The sequence below is a fragment of the Anser anser genome (genome assembly GCF_964211835.1).
Source record: "Anser anser genome assembly, chromosome: 2".
In the NCBI taxonomy this organism is placed as follows: Eukaryota; Metazoa; Chordata; class Aves; order Anseriformes; family Anatidae; genus Anser; species Anser anser.
The window spans coordinates 20,747,877-20,756,129 of NC_139721.1; the positions used below are offsets into that span (position 1 = coordinate 20,747,877).

General features: G+C 43.6%; 1 long non-coding RNA gene across 1 annotated transcript; it reads left to right on the forward strand.

Annotated features, from left to right (window-relative positions):
• The first annotated feature begins 2,426 nt into the window (after positions 1–2,426).
• Positions 2,427–7,552, forward strand: LOC310895529. The gene is made up of 2 exons (XR_014580761.1): positions 2,427–7,060; positions 7,203–7,552. It is a non-coding gene; the product is annotated as an uncharacterized lncRNA (long non-coding RNA).
• The last annotated feature ends 701 nt before the right edge of the window (positions 7,553–8,253 follow it).

The following is an 8,253-nucleotide window of genomic DNA, read 5'->3' on the forward strand; positions in this document are numbered from 1 at the left end:
CAACATTCAGTTTGTGAACATCTTAAGAACTGTGATGTGAGTTTTTCGATCCTTTGTACATGTTAGTTCTAGAGCCTTTAAGAACTTCATCACATGTCCTTTCCTTGTCTTGAATGTGGCTTGCATGTGCCTGGCAGTGCAAAAACACAGACAACAGAAAAATATTACATTGTAAACACACTAAACAAAGGCTATTTCATTGATTATATTATATGATGCTTTAGATGACAGATGGGAGTTTTCTCATCTGACTGTTATCATTTACTTGTAATGTTTGTATTTTCTGTAATGAATCCAGAACGTGTGAATGAGAGAAACTAGAACTATTCAGTCCCTCACAAAATACTGGTCTTCATAATTGTGTGCTAAGGAAATTAGATATTTGGGAACTAAAGACAAGTAAGGCTTGGCTGGTTTTGTGCTGCCCTGGCAATACAAGCATGGTTTTGCTGGCCAGTGCTCTGACTGCTTTGGTCTGTTCTGAATCTCTCCTTAAAAGTTGAAAAATTTTGAGTGGTTTTAGCACCAAACATTGTAACAGAAAAACATTAAAAATAGCAAGGGATGTTGTCAAGAGTTGATTTGCAAAGTCTTTGCTAACTTCTAAAACCCAAAGATATTGCTAGACAAATAAGTATGTTAAAATACAGATAAAGCTGTGCTTCAGCAAGATAAGGGAAAAATGAAACACAGACCCCAAATCACCTATTCTCAGCCTAAAAAATTTAGAGTTGAACTAACCCTTGGAAGAGTACCATGTTGATTGTTACTGCTGTATCACTGAGACATTCAGAAATACTTAATGCTTCCAAGCAATTATGATGTGAAGGAAAAATTATTTTTTAAAAGGGTCTTTAAAAAATCACAGAATCAAAGAGTATTTGAGGCTGGCAGGCACCTCTGGACATTTAGTCCAACTCTCTACTCAGGAGGGTCAGCTACAGCAAGTTGCTCGGGGCCACATCCAGTCAGGGTTTGAATATCTCCAACGATGGAGACTCCACAGCCTCTCTGCCAGTGTTGGACCACCCAATAGTAAAAATGTCTTTTCTTATGCTGAAATGAAATTTTCTTCACTTCAGTTTGTGTCCACTGCCTCCTTTCCTGTCACTGGGCACCACTGAAAAGAGTCTGGCTTCTCTCCTTTGCACCCTCCCTTCAGGTGGGACACTGGTGAGATTGTCTCTGAACATCCTCTTCTCCAGGCTAAGCAGTCCCAGCTCTCTCAGCCTCTCCTTGTATCACAAAGGCTCCAGTCCCTTAAACATCTGTGTGACCCTTCAATGGGCTTGTTCAAGTACATGTCTCTCTCACGCTGGGGAGCCCTGCACTGGAGACAGCACTCCAGATGGATCTCACCAGAGTGGAGCAGTGGGGAAGGATCACCCCCCTTGACCTGCTGGCAATGTTCTGCCTAATGCAGCCCAGGGTACATTCGCTTGCTTGCTGCGAGGGCACATTGCTGGCTTACGGTCAACCTCTTGTCCATGCTCCCAGGACTTTCTCTGCAAAGCTGTTTCCCAGCCAGTTGGCCTCCAGCCCATGTTGGTATGTGAAAATCCTTTTCATCTACTCTGGGGATAAAAAATAAGGTCAACATTCAGAAGGACTTTGTCACCTTGGAACAATTAGGTGGAGTTTACATACTCATGGTCCCAAGAGCCCTTACAGTACTGCCTTCAGGTCCTGGCTACAGGAGTGAGACTCTTTTCATCTGCCTTCACATCTCTGCATGTGAGCTTGCCACCCACAATTTGCTTTATGGACAATATGCATGTCTAGGGTACAACTAGTCCTGACTGCTTTACTAAGAAATGAGTTATATGGCACAGCTGCTTGTGTCCTTCCATCTGCTGTAAGGGGAATCTAGGTGAATCCCTGGGTCAGATGAATCCATCCCTTGGTCTCCACGCTTTCACAGAAAAATACAAGACACCAGATGATGATGTCCTTTTTCTTTGTTTTTCATGTTATTCTCACAGCTCACTGCCAAGTGAGGGCTTCACACTCAGAAGTCCAGATGATGAATGGGAGTAGTGAACTGATCTGGGCTGAAAATAACTCATAACAGAAACAGAAAATGGTTATTTTCCAGCTAAGTTATATTCCTGCCCAAATAGTTGTGTCCACACCACAGAGGGTGGGAACAAGCCCCATGAGCAGGAGCTGCAAAATCTGCTGGGAGGCCTGCTTTTAGAGGTGCACTGCTCATCCGACATGATGACAACGCAGCGTCCAAATGCTGTAGCTGGGCTGCTACCTCTTACTGCCTTGGCTGTAACGGTTTGGCCTCATGTGCAGCAGAACATCTTGCTTCTTCTCCAATCCTCAGCCCTTACCTAAATAGCCCTCTGCTGGAGGTATTTTCTTGGGAGGAAAAAGAAAAAGTACTTTAAATTGCATTAGATATTGCAAGGAATGGAAACAAGGCTTCCTTCCACTGGGCCACACACACTTAATGGCTTCTTTCTAGCTCACTTTTTAGAGAAAGTAAGGTAAGCCAGTCATGCAAAGGACATGGCTGTTCAAAGAGTCTCACAGAACTGCCTCAGGGCTGCAGGTAGGTACTTGTGCCCAGGAAAGTCAGAAAGATTTTAAAAATACTGCTACTTCTTCAGAGCCAAGCTTTCTTCCTGTGCCTGATGTGCTGACTCCAACACCCTTTCACAACAAAGAGGATGGTTCTGGGATTTCATCTCTGCAGGGAGGAGGTAAGGATATTTGGATGCTTAAAGGGGTTATTTGCATATTTCAAGTTACTTTATTTCAAGTTTCAATCGAAATACCAGTTCCCAGGTTTGTAATGGACAGTTTTAGTAAAGTTATTGCTTTGTGATGCTCTGCATTTCTTTTGCTGTCTCACTTCATTGCCATCCTTATATGTCTGGGAACATCAACAAGCAAACCAACTCATTTTTTTTCTATGCATTTAAAAAAGATAAATTGCAAACATGGTTATTGCTAAGTGAAGTTGTGCCTTCCTATACAAGTGCTTCCATAAATACATGTTTTGTACTATTACTAAGAAAAATTCTTCAAATTCTGACTATTCTTGTAATAAAGCACTTGTATTACTGAAGCTATAGATACAAGAATGACTAAACTTGCTGAACCAAGGCAAAGAGTTGGATTTTTTTTTTCCTGGAATATGTATGAGCCACTCATCATTGCAAAACCTTACGGTCAGGCTAAGCCTCTGACAGTGGCATTCCCCTTCAGAAAGTGGAAGTTCCTTGCACATGAAAAAAAAAAAACAAAAAAACCACTGTAATGACTGAGGCTGCAGGATGCACAACAACTGCAGATTATCACAGCAGCCAGTTGTGAGTGAAACAAAAGTGACTTCTGAATCACCAAGGGTCCCAAGCTGTGTCTGCTGCTACATCAAAACCATAGTTGATATCTCTTGTTTTTATTTCAGGTCTTGTCTAGGAGACAGCGGAATTCCTGGTATACATTTGACTTGCTGCCTGAACATTGTAATGGCAGGGTTTTTTTCTGTCTTTGACTACTAGCAGAGAAAACACTGCTCTCTGCCAGAGAAAATATCACCAAAATCAATGGATCTTGCCCATGTGTTTCTAAATTCAATGTGGGTTTCATGTTCACGACATCTGATCAATGAGTTTCCCATAAGGACTACGTATAGAAGATAATAATAGAAAAGACAGGTCAGACAGGCCTAACTTTTAACCAATCTCACTTAAATGCTTAAACTCATGCTTCTTATGTGTGAGGCACAGCAGACAGAGGGATAAGCTTGTAACGCACCAGTGAGGCTGCTCAGTAGAAACAAAACACTACTTGACCACACAGCCCTCGGCATGCAGACACATCATGCGAAGTTCCCTTCCGGATGAGGCTGCAGGGATCCCACCTGGGCAACTGGGTTCCCACCACATTTCTGACGTATTGCAGTGGCCAGAAAGGCTCACCTTCAAACCTGCAGCACACCCAAACCCACCCTTTTAGCCAAATGCCGTGTCTAACTGCATTCTTGGGAGTGGTGCAGTGATCCTCGGTGGGAAAATGCTATGTCCTACTTTGATGGTGCTGCTTTTCTGCTCTTCTGCTCCGAGCTTCCCTGCCAGCCCCCTGCCTACCCTGAGACACCCCACTCAAACAGGCACGGTTCAGCTTGGGAAGACGGATGAAACCGGAGTGCAAAATGATGCAGCTGGAGACCATCTGCTCTCTGGACTTAGCTCTCAGCCATGGGACCTACAGATGTGTACGCACATGTTAATACAAAGCACAGAACAAGCAATTGTGTGTGTTGTGAGGCTGGAGCTGTGAATGGGAACAATTAAATAAGCATAGAGGCAGAAGTAACTTCAGCATTTGTCAAAGCAGTGCCTAGAGCACAGGTCTCCACAGCTGTGTAGCAGTGCCCTGACCTGGTGCTTCTCTCTAGCCAGTGACTATCTGACTGTTACATGCAGAACAGAGGACGTTTAACAGAACAGGTAGGATATTCTGAAAATTCTTCCCAATTTGTGCCACTCTGGCAACGCACACAGAGTATCACCTACTTTGAGGATTCAGGTAGGACTTAGGAAGCAGTGAGCATGCATAACTAAACTTTCAGATGCCAATGCAAGTTTAATGATTGAAACATGACTGACCACCTCTGATCAGTCAGGTTAGCTGTTAGAAGTTGCATAATGGGGGATTTGATGTCTACAGATGCATTTAACAGAGGCTAAGGGTGGGTGAGCACCAAGGCTCTACTCTATTGCTAAGGAGATGTACGTGAGCTGCTCCAGCTGAGCAGCTTTGATCTGCGGGGTTTGAAACCAGCAAAGGTCCCTGACACAGCACTGAAATCCCAGCCCAGACCTGCTCTAAGGGTCCATGGTGCTGCCAGGGGAGGTGTCTCCTCCCTGCTCTCACCCTGTGCCCTTGTATTCCCAACTCCATCCTCTGCAAGTCTGGGTCTATACTACTGCATGTTTACTGGATCAGAGAACTTAACGAAAGCTAATCCTGGTCATACTACTGCTTACTTTTAGTGGCAGTGTGGATGCTGCTCAGCCTAACCTGACCTGAAATCCCACACAGACCTGCATGCTGCACTTTGAGCAACAAGGGGTTATTCAAATCCCTCAAACCCAGTAAAGAGTGGGTAAAAATGATTTAAATTGTTTCAAAGGCTCACATGCTAAAGAAGTGTGAATGTCTGAATATGTAGACTCAGCTTTCCCTGATAGCACAATACACAGAAGGGAATTTGCAGATTGCTCACGTGAGCTCCTTTTGACAGTCCTTTTCTCAGCTCTCTGCTCAGGTATTTATTTATAAGACCTTTTCTGCGCTGATTTTGCTCCTTTTAACTTATAAGAAAGACTTAGCTCGAATTTAAAGGGAACTCAATAAGGTCTGCACAGCACAGTTCTCCAGATAAACATAAAAATACCAGGGTATAGGTAAAAGCCAAAGTAAGCTTTACTAGCATGGTCAGAACATGACTTTGAGTGGCATTTGTCTGCTAATGATCCCTTAATGGTTGTGTCTGACAAATAACACAATGAGAGGAACTTTAAAAATGTCTCTGTTGATAGCTCTGACAACTCTGGTGGAAGACAGAGATCTGTCTAGGATGAGTCAAAGGTAGGGCATGATAAACATCACAGTGACAAGGACTTGGTTTCAGATGTTTCTCTGGGTCTACAGAGAAACACCAGTTATGGAAGTGTTACATTTTGTCTGACCCTGACACTGTAGGAAGACAAGCTTTCACAGATTGGGGAGGGATTATAAATCTTTATCCCCTTGCTTTAAAACACAATAGCTGGCTCAGCAAGGCAATCTTCTCATTTTTGGTCTGCCTGCAGAACATGTTTAGCTGCACAACATAGCTGTGGTTTTCCTTCCTATTAAAACCAGGATATAATGTATTCATCTATTACATTCCTTTATTTTTGTTATGTAAATGCATAATAATACTCAATATTACAAGAGGCTGCCCCAGCCTACAGCACGAAGCTCCGTGTTACCCAGAAACCTTCCCACTGGTGTGAAGGAGAGCTCCCAGCCCTGCCACCTCGCAAAGCCTCCTGCGTGCCAGCAGCCGTCTGCCACCACCTCAGTGCCAAGCACAGGGTGCTCTCACAGCCCTGGGGGGGCTGGTAACAGTCATTCCTTAAACCAGACCCATTTTACACAAAATGTGGGTGTGGGAGATAAGCCATGGTTTTAGGCTCCTCAGTTTTGAAGGAGCTGGAATCTTGCTCCAGTTCACTTTATAGCGCTTTTTTGTGTTCACGTCTCATTTAGCAAGGCTGGAAATCTTGATTTATAAACATGGGAGAAGAGGCTGTGGAGCTAATTCCTGCAATCTTACGGCCTGGTGCCTCAGGACTTCACAGGCTGTGATATTTTGGGTGTTTTCTCCAAGTTGCCCGATTCCTCCAGGTTATGGAGGCATTTGCCCACGAGTTTTGTGGAGTCACTCCTGGGTGTCCATATGTTTTTTTCCCCTGGTCTTCAGCATTTACAGCAAGGACACTTTCTCTTAAAGCATAATGTTGGTCTTACATTGTCTAAACAGAAAAAAAAAAAAAAAAGCACATCTGCTTCTGCTGACGCTTTTGGTTTTGCTCAACTTTCACTGGAACAGGCAGCACATCCCCAGACTACAGCACATGGACATCAGGGAACAGCTACATGTGGCCCTGTAATACCATATTGCTGCTGCTAGTAACAGGCCATAAGCTCTGAGGCAAGTCTGCAAGGCCTCCCGGCTGATGCTCGTCAGGCTCGCTCTGTCTGAACTCCTCCTCACCTGACTGCAGCTCTCATTTACTTGGTTTGCTGCAAATCTGGGCATAACATGGAGCTGGAGGCCAGTGAAGAAAGAAGAAAGGTGTTAGTAATTGTATAAAAAAGACACCAGGAAAAAGGAAGAGGAAATCCTCAACACAAATGTCGTACTCCTCCCAGAGAGGCACTCCAGAAGCTGGAAACTCCCCCACCCACACCAGAATGAAACAACCCACCTTAGAGGAGCAGGGGAAGGGTGAGCATAACTACAAGAAAAGGAATAGAAAAAAAGAATTGTGTATGTAACAATTTTTAATCGGGTTCTATTTTGGGGAAGCACCCTTTAAGCACAGAAGTGAGGTACCCAGAAAGGCTCTGTGCTCTGGGGTGCAGCTACACTACTATTATTGTTATTAATATGATTATTCTTTTTTTTTTAGATTGGGAACTGAAGTACACAGGACTGTATTTAGTGTACTTAGATATGACCTCAATGACTTTTCCACGATTTTGCAAGGAGTCTGTGAGAGGCAGGCATCCCAGAAGGGTCATCGAGTCCAGCCCTTCCAGTTACAGGCACCACATCATACAACCCCTCTGAAGCCTCTGAAACCTCTCATGGTCTATCCACACAGAACTGCTTCTCCACTTACAGAAAAACAAAGCAGTTATCCTTCCCTCCTGACACAGTGTTTCAGATGCTTCACTGAATGTCTGTGCATTCCAACTTGCTGTTCATTTTATTAATATTATAAAAGATATTCATGATAGTAGGGAAACAAGTGAACAATATTTTAAATGGCTACTGTACTGTATCCAGAAATCTCATGTCTCAGCCTTAACAATTCACAAATGCATCGCATTCCTTTTTAGGTCCCAGTAGCCACAAACAGTCCTATTGATTTCCATTGTATTTGTGAGGTCTGGAGCCAAGGTTTTAGTGCAAGACTGTGTCTGAGATGTTTTCTGGAAATACCACGAGTGGTTTTACAGTCTACCAGCATCCAGAGGCAGTGTGGAGATGCTTTCATTACTGCTTCAGTGGATAAAGAGAAGACTTTATTGCCCAGGGCAATTAAGCCTGTCCTGGCTTTGTCTCCTGCAACTTCAGTTCAGTGTTTGCTGAGGGAACTTGCTAAGAACAGTTTCTGAAATCAGCTTTAGTCATCTAAACAAGATGAGATAGAGACAAAACCCTCTGCAGAGTCAGTAAAAACACTCATTCGTTAGAATTTTCAGTGTTGAAAGCAGTGATTTGGCATTTGCCTTCTGACCAAAGCTTTGAGGCAATTAAGGTCAGGTAGCCGCTGCCGTTACTGCCTGGATTTTTATCAGCCTGAAAAATGTTGAACTGTCATGAGCTGAATGTTCATACCATCACTGCATCTCTGAGTTTTTTGATCCCCAGACCCTTGGAAGTTAAAACCAGAGATGAAATCCCATCCAGTACTGAATGTGTTGTACACAGTCACTCTTGCCTGATAGGTTGAG